The 6574-nt window shown below is 40.5% G+C and overlaps 1 long non-coding RNA gene across 3 annotated transcripts; it reads left to right on the top strand.

The window, feature by feature from the left end:
- Window positions 1-3035: 3035 nt before the first annotated feature.
- On the top strand, window positions 3036-5127 carry LOC123121394 (uncharacterized). 3 transcript variants are annotated; one of them, XR_006459687.1, is made up of 3 exons: window positions 3036-4215; window positions 4344-4634; window positions 5060-5127. It is a non-coding gene; the product is annotated as an uncharacterized lncRNA (long non-coding RNA). The 3 variants fall into 3 exon arrangements; XR_006459688.1 differs by having other exon boundaries at window positions 4926-5127; XR_006459686.1 differs by lacking the exon at window positions 5060-5127 and adding an exon at window positions 4714-4845.
- The last annotated feature ends 1447 nt before the right edge of the window (window positions 5128-6574 follow it).

The raw sequence follows: 6574 nt of genomic DNA, 5'->3' as shown, positions 1-6574 counted from the left end.
AGTTCCAGAAGTATTCGTTTAAATCAGATTGCTACAGACTGTTCTGTTTTGATAGATTCTGTTTTCTTTGTGTTGTGTGCTTATTTTGATGGCTCTATGGTTTTCTTTGATGAGTTTTTGCCATAGAAAAGTTGGAATATAGTAGATATAATACACAAACAAAATATGAATTAGTTTGATACAACACTTATAGTAGTGGTTTATTTACTTACACTAACGGGTCTCACGAAGGTTTTGTTGAGTTTTGTATGATTGTAGTTTTCAAGTTTTGGGTTATCTTACGATGGATGAAGGAATGATGTAAGAGCCTAAGCTTGGGGATGCCCCGGCATCCCAAGCTATTATCCAAGAATGAGCAACCAACTAAGCTTGGGGACGCTTTCTTCCAACAACTATCGGTATTTTACTCGAGGCTATATTTTTATTCGTCACATGATATGTGTTTTGCTTGGAGCGTCTTGTATGATATGTGTCTTTGCTTATTTTATTTTGTGTTTTAAGTCATCAATCCTTGCTGGACAGACCCTTTTGAGAGAGCCAAAATTATATCATGATTTGTTAAAATTGCTCCCTTTGTTTCACTTAAATCTTTTATGAACTAGGACTTGCTCTAGTGCTTCACTTATATCTTTTTTTAGCACGGTGTGCTTTGTTATTTTTGAAGAAATGCTCTCTTGCTTCACTTAGATTTATTTTAGAGTTAGTAAAATTTTGAAAAAATTCTCTCTTGCTACACTTAAATTATTTTCAGAGAAAGAAAATTTGTTATGCTCATGATCTTCACTTATATTTGTTTGAGCTTATGAAAAGCAACACATGAAAATTAGTTCCAAAGTGATAGATATGCAAGAAGGATAAAAGAAATAAAAATTTCATAAAGATCATTGGATAAAATAAACTTGATTCTAAGTAATAGCTTTGAGATATGATGATGTGATATGTGAGTTATGTTGATGAGTAATTGTGCTCTAGTAAGAATACTGGTGTTAAGGTTTGTGATTCCTTATGCAGGCACGAAAGTCAATAATGATGCAATGAAAATTATATCCTACTTGTGGTGCATTATTTGGTGTTAATTATGCTTAATATTTGCTTGTGAGATTATTCGTTTTTTGGTTGGTCGCTTCCCAATCTTTCGCTAGCTTTCATTTTGCACTAAGTATGACCTCTACTTGTGCATCCAAAATCCTTTAAACCAGTTTTGCCATATGAGTTCACTATCTTTCCCTAATAATAATAAAGCAGCTATCGCTTCTGCCCGCACGCTCACCGTTGTAATACACTTCCTGTACCTAAATATCGTTCGTAATACGTTTTCGTACCTAAAAATCGCTTCGTTCAGTGTTTCTGCCGATACTAAAAAAAATGACTCGCTTGGTTGGTTTTACGTTACTAGGCCAGGACTCTTATGGGCCGAACAGCCCAGTCTGAGCTAGGACTCTTCTCCACCTTCCTTCAAAAAAGGACTCTTCTTCAACCCGTCCTCCGGACTCGAGGAATCCTCCTCCACGATGGCAACTCCTCCGCCCTCCTCCTATAAGAACCTCCTCCTCGCGCGAGCCACCTGATTTGTTGAGATCGTGGTAACACGCAAGTGCGGCGCGGAGCTCGCTCAAGGTCGATGCGCCCCGTGGTGGTGGCGTTCGAGGCGGGTCGGCCCGAGGTTCAACAATTTCTCGATCTCCGGGGTTCAACAATTTCTTGCCGGATCCGCTCGTCGGCATCCGTGGACTGCATGAGCCGGATGTCTCCTGTGCCCTAGCAGTGGTCACTCGATCTCCCTCTCCCGAACGACCCCGGTACCCTCCCCATCTGCTCTGTTATTCTCAGACCTCGGCTGCGGCGTGGCTGCTATCAGAACTTCTTCCTCATATCACGATTTCATGCACTACGCATCCTGCTTGCCCATAGCAACAGTAACACCATCACCTTCGATTGGAATTACCTTATTAGTGAATTTGGTTTGATTGGAATTACCTTGTTTGTGCAATTTGGTCAAGCGTGTTCACATATGATGCCACTGAGCCTGGGAATGAGGTGGATTGATCCTGCCTAGGCACCAGCTCCTGTGATTAGATGGAAATCAGAGTGTATGATTTATTCTTACAGAAAACTTTTCATGCAAACTGGATGTCCTCATGTGTCCTTTCAGTACCATGATTGCAATTCATTTCAGCAAACTATGTAAGGGCCAAAAACAGACATGCTGCTGCAGATGTACTACTTCTTCAGTTACATGAATAGATAGAGCTAAAAATAGATTCTATAACTGATTTTGGAGTGTGGCACTGTCAATTTCAATAAATCTGCACTACAAGCTAAAGGTGTGCTATCTAATACAGATCAATGAACAGATCTTGCTGTGTTGTGATGAACAGATCCTTCAAAGTACCAGTTGTAATGCAGCAGCAGGCCATATATTGGTACAAAGAAACCATATAAACTGGATTCAGTCACAAAAAAGATCATGTCCATATAAGTTCTCTTATCTCTTGGTGTGGATTTTCTTAGGAACTTACTTGGTGTGAAATTATGTTCCTGCTTTAATAGCCAAATCAATATCAACAGCTATATATTCCAGTATTTACTCCTTTCCACTTCTGTTCTACTAATGTGTGCCTACTTTTTGTACAATGCTCTTAACTGAAATTGGTTGGTCATGCAGACAGTAGGTGCATGAGCCCATGGCCGGTTGCGCCAGCGATGGGGTTGGAGTGCATAATAGTGACATCAACCTGAATGCTGGCTGTTAAGCATCTTCTTTGACGTCCATACTACCACATATCTTATTTAGTTTGACCTTCTGTGAGGATGAGGGCTTCGTGTCTCACATGATAGTGTTCTCTCCCAATCTTACGAGGCTACCACAATCATAAGGCATCATGTTCATTAGGGAAATAAAGGTTCAGGAAAAGAAGATGGTTTGGGGAAACACAAATATGCTGGGGGCATAGTAAAGCTGCAGATCTAAATGCATGGACAATATCTCCTGCAGTTTTGATTCATTTTTATTCAGGTAACTGCTCCAGGTGAGAATGATATGCTGCTGGTCATGCCAAAGGTTGTGATACATTTTCTTATGATAGTATGAATTGATTGATGATGCATCACAAGTAGCACAAGTTCTGCAATATCCATTTCAGTAAGAAGTTTGCATTGAGTAATTCTTTTCAAGAAGAAGCTTACCATGCACAACTAGCTAGCGAATACTTCATTCTTCGGTGGAAGACATAGCATATAATTACCTTGAGCACATCAATACAAGATTTTCTAGCATCAAGTATTGTTCATGGTTCACTCATAATGTGTGTTCTGTCCACTTTTCAACTTAATTTTATTAAGATTTCTGGTTATCACTGCAGGAGTTGCACCAGAGTCAATGAGGGTAGTCTGCATTGCAGACTGTGTTAACTATTCCAGATTTTATCAACATTAAATTGTGCATTGCCATTGCCATTTCCATTTCTTGCATCACCTACCTTGAAGTTGAGAGGATTGATTTTTTCTGTAATTGTTCAATTGGAAGTAAAAAATCAACTCTGCATGCTTACATGAAGCTAGATTCCTGAAAAATAGTTGTTTTCGCACAGTATATCAGTATTTTGTTTCCCGATCTAAAAAAGATGTGTCTGAGCCTGACACAAGAGTTTGGCTAATCTGCAGTATGACTCATTAGTAGTATTTTCTTAGACATGTTGAATCATTCCTCTATCCCAGTATTCAAAATTTACATATTGTGATATTGTCACAACTGTCAAGTGTAGGTTCCACAACCAAGCAGAAGTTGTCACCAAAGGTCAAGATGGAAATAGGTAAAACCGGTATTTACATGTTACACATCCGCAGCTGTAGGATGAACTGCCATGGACTCCTGACCAACTATCCCACACATACGACTCTTTAAAAGGATGTTCTTCCTCTATCTCTCCATGTCGTGTTTTATTCCATCCCAGACTTCATGGTTCCATCCGTACTGGATTCCCAACAAGGAGAACGTGATTCGGTCCATCTATGCCTTCCCCTTATCATATTCAAGGTTTTGCATTACAGGATGATTGATGCGTCCGATGAGGATCCACAATAATGTGAAGTAAGGAGGCGACATCGGTAGTTGAGGCTGTCAAGTGGAGGAATATGTTGGATTGGTGGTGGCACGCAAATCACACTCTAAATCCAATTGGAGTTCATCTATTCTACCATCGCCCCACGCCGTCGGTAAATAATCCCCCATCCTAAATCCCTCGGTTATCAGGTTGTTGGATTTATAACAGAATCCCCAATAAACAGGCTTGATCCATAATATCTTATCAAGAAAAATTGGCCTTTTCTGCCGTATCTTGCAGCACTTCTCCTTACCAGATTACACGTTGGAGGGAGGGGGGAACCAGCTGGGGCGGTCTGCAATCTGCAAAGTCTAAAGTTGAACCCTGCACGGACATCTCGCCGATGCCGGCAATATTTGGTTTGGTTTCAGTGAGCACGTGCTTGAACGCCTCAAATTTTCTTGATATGTCCCTACAGTTAAGGCTGGCTCCTTGACGCTCATGCAGGCTACCAGGAAGGACCTATTCAATTGTGTTGGTTGTTGTGTTCGTTCTAATGGGATACAAGTCACATGGCGTGATGGACATCAGGTGTGCAGAAATATGTTTGTGCTTTGATAGTTTCCTGATATGCGCACATGTGTTTTTAATACTTCCCCTTGGATTATAGGAATCAGACTTGTGATGGAGATCAGACAGGCAGAAATATGTTTGCTGTAAATAGAGTATAAGAGCTCCTATGAATTAATATGTTTAGAAGTTCAATGATCGATCTCATCTTATTAGTAACTGAGTTAAGCAACAGGCATATGTACTATCAGTTTTTATGTCTGACGCTCTTGCCTTCCATACGTACTGAATTAACAAAATTCCTATGTTCAGGAGGCGATGCAGCGCTGGAAAAAACTCATCGTAGTAATTAGCTAATTATTGTATATTGTCAGTTATACTTTTCTTCATATATACTACGACATCATTTTTCCCTCTCTATCTGCTAACATGAAATTTGTATACAGATAGAGAAGACAAACAGAGCTATCACTATAGACGCATAACGAACTTCTCATATTTACATGGTTGAGTATAAATGTATGTCCAAGTATTTGTATAGTTCAATGTTACGTGAGTAAATATACATCTTACACCAAAATATTCAGAAATCCCCAGTTCAATATATTATGTTTATAAATAAATAGATGATTAACTCGACGCATGCATAATAAATTCAAGGTATCTATCCAAAGTTTTTGTAAGTAAAAGGCAGTATAACAAAGAGTAGAATCTAACACTTATTTTCGTGTCATTTTGGCTTTAGTATTGAGAGAAATAAAGTTTTTTTTGGAATGAAGACGCCAAAGGCGTCCGGCTTTAAATTAATAAAGCCAAGAAGGCAGCGTTCACAAAGTCTGAAAACAGATACCACGGCAATCCAGCTTAAGTATTGCAGAACCAGCCAAAATAAAAGAGGTCCATCAACACCAGCACGCAGGCTGGAATAACAAGTCATTGGCAAGCATACACAAAGAAACGAGATGCAAAATGATATCAGTCTTGAGCAGCTACTTGGCGCGCTTCCACCTGAATGTTGCGGATCCGCTCCATCGTCTCGATCATGTGCTCCTCATCTTGTGGTTTCCAACGATGTTCAGGTCTGCAAGAAGAGGTGACATTTGGACAGGACATCGGCTGGGTGAGAAGAGAATTTCTTCTCAATGGTTATCTTATTACACACAGTCCATAAGGACCAAAGCAGCACCCCTACGCATCACCAAACAATCCTTGCACTAGCCCCCTTTTGCGTATGAATAATTTGTAAAAGATCGGCACCGGATGAAGGGTTCCAGTTTTGCTGCAAAGCGGCTCTAACTGTGCTGCAGGAAAACCTGGCTAGATGACAACGAAAGAAGGCATGATTTGCAGCTTCGATGGTACCGCACACCACACAAAACCAGTCAGAAGGTCCGTTGCGTTTCGCAACGTTATCTGCCGTCGGTAGGCGGTTTTGGAACATTTGCCATAGGAAGATTTTTATCTTAAGCATGAGACCGGCCTTCCATAGCCCCCGGGCTATGGAGAGAAATAAAGTTAGGGTAACTATTCATTCTAAATGGTTTCTTGTCTTACTAGATTGACCCTTTTCTTTCCTTATAGGTCCGTAAAATAAATAGCATATCATGGTTTTCGGTCTCCTCATCGCCCATTGGCATCGTTTGGATGCTACATTCCCCTAGGACGACTTGTTGGGTGGAGCAGTAGGAGGCCGGGGTCACACATTCATGGAGGATGCCGCGCCCTATAGGGACGTTACAACTTAGATGAGGAGCCCGTTGCAACGCACGGGCATATGTACTAGTATCTACCTATATGCGGTATTCTTTTGCCGTTCTAAGGAAATTTGCATGTGCCATCTCTAACTTTCAAAAATAAACTTCTCTTTTGTGTGTTTGTTTCGCTCGCGGAACGGTAACGGGTGGCTAATATTTTCCATGCTAGATGTGTTATTCTCAAGATGAGTGTTTATTCACTTGTCA

Source organism: Triticum aestivum, chromosome 5D (assembly GCF_018294505.1).
Source record: "Triticum aestivum cultivar Chinese Spring chromosome 5D, IWGSC CS RefSeq v2.1, whole genome shotgun sequence".
Classification (NCBI taxonomy): domain Eukaryota; kingdom Viridiplantae; phylum Streptophyta; class Magnoliopsida; order Poales; family Poaceae; genus Triticum; species Triticum aestivum.
The sequence above is the reverse complement of the archived record's forward strand: the minus strand, read 5'-3'. Positions and strand labels throughout refer to the sequence as shown.